The sequence below is a fragment of the Podarcis pityusensis genome (assembly GCF_964106645.2).
Source record: "Podarcis pityusensis genome assembly, chromosome: 14".
Lineage (NCBI taxonomy): Eukaryota > Metazoa > Chordata > Lepidosauria > Squamata > Lacertidae > Podarcis > Podarcis pityusensis.
This window is the reverse complement of record NC_138039.1, coordinates 38,015,359-38,028,179: the sequence shown is the minus strand read 5'-3', so window position 1 is coordinate 38,028,179 and position 12,821 is coordinate 38,015,359. Positions and strand designations below refer to the sequence as shown.

Here is a 12,821-nt window from a genome sequence, read left to right as displayed (position 1 = left end):
ATCCCAGCCTGCACAGGAGTCCCCACCTCCAGAACCAGCTGAGCCGGGGCTGGGGCGTGAGCCTGAAGGGTCCTCACCTGTGCTGGATCTTCAGGTGCAGGCACCAGCTGAGTCTGCTCTGGCTCCTGAGGGGATGGAGGACTCATTGCCTGCAGGTGCTCCACCCTCAGCCCCGTCAGAGGAAGCTGAGGTTGCCTCTGGGTCCGGTAACCCTCCAGCCTCTCCTGAGCTGCAGAGGCTCAGGGCAGAGAGGCGGAGGGAACTAAGTTCCCGCAGGAGGAGTGCTCGCCTCCAGGCCAGGAGAGGCGAGTTACCAGAGGATCAGGGCCACCCTATGCCTTGGGGAAGATAAAAGCCAGCCAGTCCCAGTCCCAAGTTGTGGGAGCAACATAGTTGGTTGTCAGTTCCAGCCTGATCCCTGACCTGCTTCCCTGCCGGAGCTCCTGACCTCACCCGATGCCCTGCCCTGCAACCAGCTTCAACTTCTACGGACTCCCTTCATTTTGCACCCTCGACCTCAGACTGGACTCGGACCTCGCCTCTCGGTTAGCCCCCGGGACCAGCACAAGCTGCTTTAAATGTACACACCTCATTAATCGAGAATATTCTTGAGAAAAGCTTATTCTCGAGAATTTAACCTCACTAGCGATGTAAAAGCAAAACTACAGAAAACGGGACAGAACAGGTTTATAACTGGAGACACGAAACATGTGCATGGAATGGGAATACCCTGATGCACTTATCTATTCCTACCTCTATATTTTTTTGGGGGGGGAAGGGTTATACTACATTTTTTCTGTCCTTGTTCCAAACTAGAAATCAAGATGGAATTTGAATTGGGCGGAACATTGTGGGCATAGCCATGCTCTGTATTTTAGATGTCATTGCCTCATCAAGAACCACAAGTAGTTTTATGCATCAGCTAATTTCCATTCCTCCACAGTCTTACTCTGATTAGATCACTCTTATTTCACATCCAGGGAATAATGACTTCCAGTGGGCCTTTGTGCCTTAACCTGAAATATGAACTTACTCTTCCTGCCTGGATTGTGAAAGGGCAGGCATTAAACACTTTTTTTCTTCCTAAGACGGCTCATAAAAGTACACCTACTGGCCTGCAGAAAGCTTTTGCAAGAACAAAGAGAAACGTGAAATGTCGGGAGAAGCTTCTGAATGGAAGTACTTGGGGGAAAAGAAGGTTCTTGTAATTGCACGTGCATTTGGACATAAATTATCTTGACTCTTTTGGTGATCTTCAAAGAATTCTAGGGGGTCTCCACTAGGGATAGGTGAATCTGTCAGTTTCAGTTTCTGTACCATTTTATCATTTCTTCCAATCTTAAATGCAGCTTTCCACATTTCCACATCAGTTTGCAATTTTTAAAAAATGTCATCCTGAAAATTCATTCACATTTTAGTGTGAATTAATCCTATTATACCCTTTTTTGTATACTTTTTTGCCTAACACAGACATTTTGGAAAAGCATTTTCCAATGATGATGATGATGATGATGATGATGATGTAGTAGTAGTAGTAAAGGACCCCTGGATGGTTAAGTTCAGCCAAATTTGACTATGGGGTGCAGCACTCACCTCCGCTTTCAGGCCTAGGGGGCCAGCATTTGTCCTCAGACAGCTTTTCCGGGTCATGTGTCCAGCATGACGAAACCATGGTGAGTGCTGGAGCGCATGGAAACTCTGTTTACCTTCCTGCCACAGCGGTACCTATTTATCTACTCGTGCTTGTATGCTTTCAAATTGCTAGGTTGGAAGGAGCTGGGACAGAGCAACGGGAGCTCACTCCTTTGCGGGAATTCGAACCGCCAACCTTCTGATTGGCAAGCCCAAGAGGCTCAGTGGTTTAGACCACGGCTCCACCCACTATAATAATAATAATAATAATAATAATAATAATAATGTGTTTGTATGTGTTATTTTCAACAATATATGCATTTTTATGCACACATCATCCCTGCATATGAACTTTTGTATGTATGCAACAGAAGGCCTGTAAACCTCACCTGCTAGACGCTTTCCTCTCTCCATGGTATCCTTGTTGTCAGTAGCAGACTGCAAGGTGGGACAGCATCACTCACCTGACCTCCTTATAGCTGAGTTCCTGCTGCTTACTGATAAGAAGGGGAGGGGCTAATGGAGGAGAGGTTGGTGTGGTGCAAACACACTGGCAGATGCAGTGGACTGACTCCACCATTGCATGTGCACTGCGCTGGCCTCCTCGCCACTTTGGTATTGAGCCACCTTCTCGTTGCACACAGCCAGCAGAAAATTCATTCAAGCATCATTAGGCAAATGTCTTGAGGCCTATTGGATCCTTGTATGCTTTTACTTTTCTTGCTCATCAGGGAAAGCAGAGAACTGTATAAAGACCCTATGCAGTTCAAGCATCATCATACCACACAGTTCACACCCAGACCCAAATCCTGGAAATTGTCATTTCTTAAGGGCGCTGAGGGGGGTGCAGGTGGCGCTGTGGGTTAAAGCACAGAGCCTAGGACTTGCTGATCAGAAGGTCGGCGGTTCGAATCCCTGTAACGGGGTGAGCTCCTGTTGCTCAGTCCCTGCTCCTGCCAACCTAGCAGTTCAAAAGCACATCAAGGTGCAAGTAGATAAATAGGTACCGCTGCGGTGGGAAGGTAAACGGCGTTTCCGTGTGCTGCTCTGGTTCACCAGAAGCAGCTTAGTCATGCTAGGCACATGACCCGGAAGCTGTACACTGGCTCCCTCGGCCAATAAAGCGAGATGAGCGCCACAACCCCAGAGTTGGTCATGACTGGACCTAACGGTCAGGGGTCCCTTTACCTTTGCCTTTAAAATAACCAGGACCCAAGTTGTTGGGGCTTTGTAAATATAAGGAACTTAAACCATGACTCAATAGTGCAGTGGTGTCTCATGTCAGGGGTCCCTTTACCTTTACCTTTTAAGGGCGCTGAGAATCATTGGGAGATTCCTACTGCTCTCACAAAACTGCAGTTCCCAAAGTGGATTAATAACCAACCCCTCCTCCCAAGGAACCCTGAAAATTGCAGCTCTCTGAGGGTTATTTCAGTCATGGCTTCCTCCCAAAGAATGATGTGAACTGATAGCTGTGAGATGTCCCATATTCTGCTCATGGAGTTGCAATTCCCAGAGGAGGTGGGCAGCTGGGTACAGTTGCCCCAGACCTCAGAGGGTTAAACCGATCAGGGCCCCCCACCAGATACCGGCTGCTTTTTTTAGTTTATAACTTTATTCTAACAAGATTCCTGCTCCGGACCTCAGATAAGCTCTGCACGGGCAGTTGTCACCCTGGGAACTGTAGCACTGTGATAGGAATGGAGAAGCCCTAACAATTCCCAGCACCCATAACAAACTACAGTTCCCGTGAATATTTAGGGGAAGCCATGTAAAACAGCATCATAGTGCTTTAAAAGTATAATGTGTTCAGCAAGAGGACTAAAAAAATAAAATAAAATGCTTGGAGCTATAAGCTCTTGACTTCTTTCCAAGCAAGAACCAATTAGACTTGTCTAGTGATCTCTAAAACAAGTTGACTTCAGGGATGTCATCACAGTCAGGCCTAGTGTTGTGGAATTGGAAAATTCCCCTTTTCTCACAGGGAATTTCCTGCCCTCCAGGGTGAATTCCAACGAATCATAATAGTTACTTTTAAATATAAACCCTTTTCTCTCATGGAGACTGAGAGGTATTTGGCATCTCCACCCCCTTTTCCTGTTTTGTTCAGCCCTGGCCATCTTGATGAGAACAATTGTTTCCTGCTTGGCAGGGGGTTGGACTCGATGGCCCTTGTGGTCTCTTCCAACTCTATGATTCTATGATTCTATGATTCTATTCTATGAATGCTGTCTGTTGCTACCCTGTTCACCTACAAGAGACCTTTCCCTGCTCTTCCCCTTAATAGTTTCAGGCTCTTTCCTGGGAACCTTCCCCTTGCTGATACATGAGAAGTCAGGGCAATGTCTTACAGGTCAGATACTTTCCATCATCGATGGCTGAAGCCAAGGGATTAGCCTGATGATGGATGGGACTACTACAGAAGCTGACTGTGCGGCTGTGTTTTCGCGACTGGGATTTCATAGAGATTTCCCTCCCACCCCCCCATGTGTCCTTTTCTTTCCCATCCATCAGCTCCCAATTCCTCCCTCCCCCCCTCCATCCCTCTTTATAAGGTCTTGAGTATCCTTTTGTATAAGGGACGTGGGTGGCGCTGTGGGTTAAACCACAGAGCCTAGGGCTTGCCAATCAGAAGGTCGGCGGTTCGAATCCCCATGATGGGGTGAGCTCCCATTGCTTGGTCCCTGCTCCTGCCAACCTAGCATTTTGAAAGCACGTCAAAGTGCAAGTAGATAAAGAGGTACCGCTCCAGCGGGAAGGTAAACAGCGTTTCCATGCGCTGCTCTGGTTCACCAGAAGCGGCTTAGTCATGCTGGCCACATGACCTGGAAGCTGTACGCCGGCTCCCTCGGCCAATAAAGTGAGATGAACGCTGCAACCCCAGAGTCGGTCACGACTGGACCTAATGGTCAGGGGTCCCTTTACCTTTATCCTTTTGTATAATGAAGAGTACGACACAATAACAAACACATGGTACTTGCAGTTGGCTATCTGAATAGTGGCCTTAGGACCCACCCTACTCCCATGACTGATTTTGTTTAAGCTGTTCTTAATACTGCCTTTTCTATTCCTGTGACTCACGCTGACACAGTGTGGGGCACAGGGTTGCTGCCCTGGGTGCAAAACTATTGGGGGCACAAATTTTCAACACCCGGTGCTGCCTCAATACAGCTGCATACTTCCATTGCTGGGTTCCGCTGAAAACAGCTTCTCCATACAAACCAGGAAGTGGCCTCTCCAGACAACAGAGCAACTCTTAATTTCTTATCTCTGCAGCTGCAGTTTCCTGGGTAACATGGATGCTGTTAGGCAGTTGAATGCACATGCGTACTCCATCCATTTCCTGGCAATCCACGCTACGCCACTGCCCTGGCACCTTGGGTGAAGGGCAAGTAATTAATTAAATTTATAATGCTAATAATGTGGAATGTGGATATAAAATTTACAGCATGGTATGGACTAAGAGAAAATTATATGAAAATGTTGTATCGATGGTACATAATACCGAGTGAATTGGCAAAAATGTTTAAATCCAAATCAAATAAGTGTTGGAAATGTAAAGAGAAAGAAGGTTCTTTTTATCACATGTGGCAGTCTTGTAGCAATGTTAAAGCTTACTGGGAAATGATATATAATGAATTGAAGAAGAAGAAGAGTTTGGATTTGATATCCCGCCTTTCACTCCCTTTAAGGAATCTCAAAGCGGCTAACATTCTCCTTTCCCTTCCTCCCCCACAACAAACACTCTGTGAGGTGAGTGGGGCTGAGAGACTTCAAAGAAGTGTGACTGGCCCAAGGTCACCCAGCAGCTGCATGTGGAGGAGCGGAGACGCGAACCCGGTTCCCCAGATTACGAGACTACCGCTCTTAACCACTACACCATACTGGAAAAAGATGTTTAAAATAATGTTTGTAAAAAAACAACAACCCAGAAGTTTGCCTTTTGAGGATTATAGGGACAGACTATAATCTGAGGATTATAGGGACAGACTAGACATTTATTCATGTATGTGACTGCAGCAGCAAGAAAGTTACTTGCCCAAAAATGGGAAGAAGAAGAAGTCCCAGCAAAAGAAGAATGGATACAAAAACTTATGGAATATGCAGAAATGGCGAAACTTACTGAAAAATAAGAAATCAAGATAACAAACTTTTTATAAAAGAATGGAAATGATTTATTGAATATTTATAAATAAACTGTAAACTGATAAGAACATTGGTAGGATTATTCTAAGAACCTGCAGTTTTATGAGAGTATATATTTAAAGTAGATGAATAAATGAGCAAACTAAGTTAATTTGTATATGCAGAAAATGTTAAAAATACACTTAAGGAACTGTCGAAAAGTATTGTGCTTAAAATAAGAAAATGGGTCAACAGCCAACATTTGCTCCATTTGGACTTTCTCCTCCCCATTACAGAGCCAATGGACCACTTGCATTCCTACCATGCCATGTGATAACAGTACAGAGGGAGTTGCACTGGCTGGGGATTATCTTCTGAGCCAAGATCTGGTCTACAAAGCCCTAAACAGCTATCTGAGAGATTGCATACACTGTCAAGGTCACCGCAGTCCACAGATGACGGCCTGCTGATTCTATAGCATTCTCAGAGGTACATCTGGTGGGAGGTGCAGAGGAGAGCTTTCCCCATTGTCCCACCTTAGCAAGTGTCCAATGATTGAGGAAGAGCCATATGGAGGACCCTGAGACCCTGAAAGGTTAACGTGTTGGTCACAGGTAGTACCAAGCTACAGAGGCTGTTGTCAACATAGGAATGAGGTGGGTGTGGCCTTAGGTTTGCAGTACCCAAGTGGCTGCTCTTTATGGCTGGCGCCAGCTTACTTTAGGATTGAAAGGCAGACTTCCCCTGGTAAGAATGGATCAAGAATGAACTAGGTCCATGAAAACGCTGGCAGTATTAAGATAAATTCAACAGTGTAAACAAGTTTTGATGGATGTATTAATGGAATACTGAATGGTTTAGTTTATGTAAAATATGCAGGGATTTATGATATGCAAATTGAACCATTGAAAGAGAAGAAGGGAAGTCATTGACATTTTAAGGCTCTTTAATGAATATTTTAAATTGTAAAATAGAAAGCTTAATAAAAATCTCACACACACACACACACACACACACACACACACACTATGAGGATGAACTAGACTCTGAGTTCCAACAGTGGGACAGACAGGAGTGAGGGAGAAATTTGATTCAGTTCTCACTCACTCATTCATTTATTCATTAGTATTTATTAAATTTGTTTACTATCCTATACCCGTGGGTCTCAGGGCGGTTCACAAGATAAAATTACAATACAATACCTAATCCATACTTTCTGAAACAGTATGCAATCGTATGCTTAGACATTCGCACGTCTCCAAATTTTGCAATCCGAACTTTTGCAAGTGATGAGTGCAAAACTGCATATACTTGGGTAAAGTGTGCATGAAATTGCTTTATAACAACGTGTATATGAGGAGAATGTTGCACTGAAATGCTAATGAATTTTCATGAGGACTTTGGAGGAGGGGGAACACCTAAAAGTGATATGCAAATGTGGACGACTGAACTTAAGATGGGGGGAAAGGGGGGAAACGAGAGAAACCAAAATTAACAGATTTTGCCACTCTAGGACAGCCATGCCAGGACTCAGGGCATGGTCTGGCTATGTGAATTGTGATGATTTTATCCCTCTGAATAATTGAACCAATGTGCTGGTTAGAGTGTTGGACTAGGTAAAGGTAAAGGTAAAGGGACCCCTGACCATTAGGTCCAGTCATGGCCGACTCTCGGGTTGTGACGCTCATCTTGCTTTATTGGCTGAGGGAGCCGGCGTACAGCTTCCGGGTCATGTGGCCAGCATGACTAAAGCACTTCTGGCGAACCAGAACAGCACACAGAAACACCATTTACCTTCCCGCCGGAGTGGTACCTATTTATCTACTTGCACTTTGTGCTTTCAAACTCCTAGTTGGCAGGAGCAGGGACCGAGCAATGGGAACTCACCCCGTCGCTGGGATTCGAACTGCCAACCTTCTGATCGGCAAGTCCTAGGCTCTGTGGTTTAACCCACAGCGTCACCCTCGTCCCTGTTGGACTAGGACATGGGTTCATATCCGAAGGAAGCCAAGAAGCTCACTGGGGGACCTTGAGCCATTCACAGTCTCTCAGCCTCACCTACCTCACAGGGTTGCTGTGAGAATAAAACAGGAGGGGGGAGGGGACAAGCCTGCATGTCAGCTCAAGCTCCTTCCAGGTCAGTTATGAATATAAGTAATAGCAGAATTTTGTCCTATTTAAGTCTTCTTTTCTTTTAAGCTCTCCTCCTAAGTTTAGGGATGCCGTTCTCTTTCTTTTAAATGGTAAATCAACAATAGAGAGTGTTCCTGCGGGGAGAAGAGATGGCCTTTTTGAAATGGGCGAGACATACCCATCAAATCAATACCTTTTGTCCAATTCTAGTTTCTTCCAAGTTTTTTTAAAAATAAAAAATAAATAATAATAGAAATCACTTCTGCCAGGCAGACAATGCCCTGATTGTTCCGCAGATGCAACTTCCCAGGTAACTTCTTCCATTTCAGATCTGTGCCTGCATAATTAAAACCCAAAGCTGAGTCCCTCCTCCCTTTTCCCCATTCACCCTTTCTCTCCCTGATTTCTCATTATGCTGCTTGATGAGATTTTTAAGCTTCGCAGAACACCGTCTAGGCCGCTAATCCGAGGCAGATCACAGACCCTTCTCCGGCCATTCTTATTGGGTTAATCAAGGAAACCCAGTGAAGCAGGAGCCTTCTCAAAGCCTGCCAAATTCGAAACCATAGATCAAAGTTCAGGGCCCTCTGACCTTTGTGCCCTGCATTCGCCTCAGCACAGTTCCCATGAATGGCCTCTTTGTGAACATGTCCTTGTGAGAGGAGGGTTGGTGTATATATATATATATATATATATATATATGCGCATGCATGCAATTCTTTGGTCTTAGAATTGGGCAGGGGATGTGACGTGACTGATAAAATGCTTTTGCCCCTCTCTCTTCCTCAACCCCAGAAGTCTAGAAGGCTTGTGTGGTTCCCCCCTCCCTCTCGGTTGCCTATAGAAATGCCCCCCAATGGCCACAATGGAAGTAAGGTGATCATTGTTCCTGTCAAGACTCAGCTCTGGGTTTTGTGATGGAGTATAATTATATGGTTCAGGAGGCAGGATTAGGAAAACGGCTGTGGGGGACACAGCAAAAGCTCGATTTCCATATGGTCAGCCCATAAAAGACAACATAGCACTGCGCTCTAGAACAGACTAGATTTAAGGCCTATATGAGGATCCTTCCTCCCCTCTGCACATCATGCTCTAAATTGTCTACCTAACCTGGGCTATTTTTCATTTGGTTTTCCTGATGACTGAATATTTTAACCTACCTGTTTTAAATAATAATATTAATAATAGTAATAATAATAATAATAATAATAATAATAATAATAATAATAATATTTTATTTATACCCCGCCCTCCCTGGCCAGAGCTGGGCTCAGGGTGGCTAACACCAGTAAAATTACAATAAAAACATAATGGGGGGGGGACAATTTAAAATACAGGTTAAAATGCAATTTAAAATGCAGCCTCATTTTAAAAGTAGCTGAAATATCAAGACCATAAGGGGAGGGTCAGACTGAGTCCAAACCAAAGGCCAGGCGGAACAGGTCTGTCTTTCAGGCCCTGCGGAAAGATGTTAAGTCCCACAGGGCCCTAGTTTCTTGTGACAGAGCGTTCCACCAAGTCGGGGCCAGTACTGAAAAGGCCCTGGCCCTAGTTGAGACCAATCTAACCACCTTGTGGCTTGGGACCTCCAAAGTGTTGTCATTTGTGGACCTTAAGGTCCTCCGCGGGGCATACCAGGAGAGGCGGTCCCGTAGGTACGTGGTATAGGGGTTTAAAGGTCAAAACCAGCACCTTTAAAGCCCTATGCAGCCTAGGACCCATGTACCTAGGGCTGGATGAATACCCTAAGCAATGAAAAATGATGGTGCCCTCCCTATGTGATTCAAAATAAAAACAACACTAAACCATAAAAAGAGAAATAAAACAAAACAGATTTATTACGTCATGGCCCGGATAGCTCAGTTGGATAAATCATGGTGCTGATAAGACCAAGGCTGCAGGTTCAATCCCCATATGAGACTGTTGCATATTCCTCCATTGCAGGGGGTTGGACTACAATAGATGATCCTTGTGGTCTCTCCCAACTGCAGTTCCACAAATCTTACAATTCTAACCCATAAACCGTTCTGCCCGGACACTGATGTCCAGCGCCGAAGGCCTTCTGGCGGTTCCCTCGCTGCGAGAAGCCAAGTTACAGGGAACCAGGCAGAGGGCCTTCTTGGTAGTGGCACCCGCCCTGTGGAACACCCTCCCACCAGATGTCAAAGAGAAAAATAACTACCAGGCTTTTAGAAGACATCTAAAGGCAGCCCTGTTTAGGGAAGCTTTTAATGTTTAAAAGATTATTGTATTTTAGTGTTTTGTTGGAAGCCGCCCAGAGTGGCTGGGGAAACCCAGCCAGATGGGTGCGGTAAAAATAATAAATTATTATTATTTATTATTATTATAACAAGATCTGATTTCCTCACATCATTTCCATCTACATTAGTCGGATGGTTCCTGGTTTAGGTGAGGATAAGCAATAAAATAGGAACAGAAAGATGGGGGAAGTTTGTGTACAGGTAGTTAAGGTAGTCTGTTGTCATAGATGTCATAGAATAGAATAGTAGAGTTGGGACCACAAGGATCATCTAGTCCAACTCCCTGTAATGCAGGAATCTTTTGCCCAACATGGGGCTCAAACCTATGACCCTGTGGTTAAGTGTATCAGGCTCTACCAACTGAGCTTTGATCCTTTCTTTTTTTGTGAAATATCAAATGTTAAATTTAAATCTGTGGTGCCCCTGCATTATGGTGCCGTAAGAACATGCTTAGTTTGCCAGTTGGGTAATCCAGCCCCGAACCTATTCTCTTTTTGTTTCTTTCATCATCAACAGCAGCAGTGCAATAATGAAATAACTAACGATACGATACGATACGATAATCTTTATTGTCATTGTCCCATACAGAATAACAAAATTGGGGGGGAGGGAATCTACATAAGACATTCAAAACCAACAAGCCTGCTATCCTAGCTATCCCAACCTGATTAGCCCCCTAAAAACTCTGATACCCCATTTTAAAAATACAATCCACTCCCACAGAGACTCCTTAGGTAAAGGGTAAAGGGTCCCCTGACCATTAGGTCCAGTCGTGACCGACTCTGGGGTTGCGGCGCTCATCTCACTTTATTGGCCGAGGGAGCTGGCGTACAGCTTCCGGGTCATGTGGCCAGCATGACTAAGCTGCTTCTGGTGAACCAGAGAGGGCACAGAAACACTGTTTACCTTCCCGCCGGAGCGGTACCTATTTATCTAATTGCACTTTGACGTGCTTTCGAACTGCTAGGTTGGCAGGAGCAGGGCCTGAACAACGGGAGGTCACCCTGGCGCAGGGATTCGAACCGCCGACCTTCTGATCGGCAAGTCCTAGGCTCTGTGGTTTAACCCACAGCGCCACTGGCATCCCAAGAGACTCTTTACACTGCATTTAAAACCAAAATCGTGTTTGGATAGAAACTGTTTCTCAGGCGGCTAGTCCTAGTCTTTATAACCCTGTACCTTCTTCCAGAAGGCAGAAGCTGAAAGAGATCATTTCCGGGGTGCACACTATCCTGTGCTATCTCTGCAGCTTTCTTATAGCATCTGGAAGCATAGATTTGATCCAAGGTGGGAAGAGTGCACCCAGTTATTCTCTCCGCAGTCTTTACAACTCTGGACAGCATTGTTTCCCCCCTGTTTAACTATCAGAAGCTGGCAAGGCTGTGTCCTCTGGTTGGGAGGGGACTGAAGACAGTCCTGAAAGTCGTCGCCCACTCCCCCCGGCAAAAGGACAGAGTCAAAGGCTCCTCTTCCTTTTGAATCCATTGCACATCATATGGTCTCTGAGTCATGGGTCATGACACTTGTGGATAGCTCAGTTGGCTAGAGTCTGGTGCTGAAAATGCCAAGATCGCAGGTTCGATTCCCTTCTAGGGCACCTGCATATTCCTGCATTGCAGGGAGTTGGACTAGATGATCCTCAGGGTCCCTTCCAAATCTACGAGTCTATTCTAATGGTGAGGAGGGCTGTATACAGTACCTCAGGTTTCCAGATACACTTTATTTTCAAGGTTAGGCTTTTTATTTGTTTTGGAAGGTATTGCAGTATCTGATAGTACTGATTTAGTTTTTGTGTTCACTGGAATTATACTATTGGCAAGATTGCAATCTGATTAGAGTATTTTTTAAAATATAAAAATATAATAATGTGAGTTTTAGTCAATCAAATTGGACTATCAATTAAACTTGCATCTGGGTAAAACTATTTCTGAACACACTTTGTTTTTAGATTGTGAAAACATGTAGTAGTAGGTTTTATTCTAGAAAATATAGTCCTCCTCTGAGAGAAGCAGAACTCCTCTCTTAAGATGATGCGTACCTTGTATTAAAACATTTTTTAAAAACATACCTGCTTAATCTTGGGTACCTTTTTAGTTAAGTGTTTTTAAAATCAGTGATGCTAAGAATACAATAGAAATGGCACTTTTCTGATACGAAAAGGGAGGGAGTTGGTGCCACCACCATAAAGGCCTTACTTTGGCATTGTATAGTACAGAAGGGATGAAACAATCTTTCTGCTGTCCTGATCACAAGCTGTATAGGGCTTTCTACACCAGGACCAGCACCAGCTTCTAGAATGCATTCTAGAACACTGTTCAAGACCAAAGGTATTTAAATGTTAAGGTCCAAATAAATCGGTAAGAGATGTCCAAGCAGGAAATGACCTGTTGGCTCATAATGATAAACTACGGTTATGAGAATGAGCCTTAGATTTGTGCACTCCACACTTCTTACCTTTTCTAGAAAGGTGGTGGGAAGATCAAAAGCATGTGCTTCCATTTTTCATCAGCCATAGCCTTCCCTGTTGACCAAACCCAGGCAAACTGTGACTAGTCTTGACCGTGGTTAGTTGAAACAAACCAAATACAAACCATAGTGTATAAAGTTGCTGGTTAGTTTCAACAAACTCGGCCCTCCAGATGTTTTTGGCCTACAACTCCCATGATCCCT

The 12,821-nt window shown here is 44.7% G+C and overlaps 1 long non-coding RNA gene across 3 annotated transcripts in view; it reads left to right on the top strand.

The window, feature by feature from the left end:
• The window catches only part of LOC308462776, a 40,352-nt gene that overhangs the window by 3,325 nt on the left and 24,206 nt on the right, over positions 1–12,821 (top strand). The window contains exons 1-2 of one of the 3 annotated variants that reach the window (XR_013979344.1): positions 3,867–3,985; positions 6,054–6,413. This is a non-coding gene — a long non-coding RNA (uncharacterized lncRNA). Of the gene's footprint in view, positions 1–3,866; positions 3,986–6,053; positions 6,414–12,821 lie in introns of those variants that run through there. The other 2 variants (XR_013979342.1, XR_013979343.1) reach the window with 2 other exon arrangements.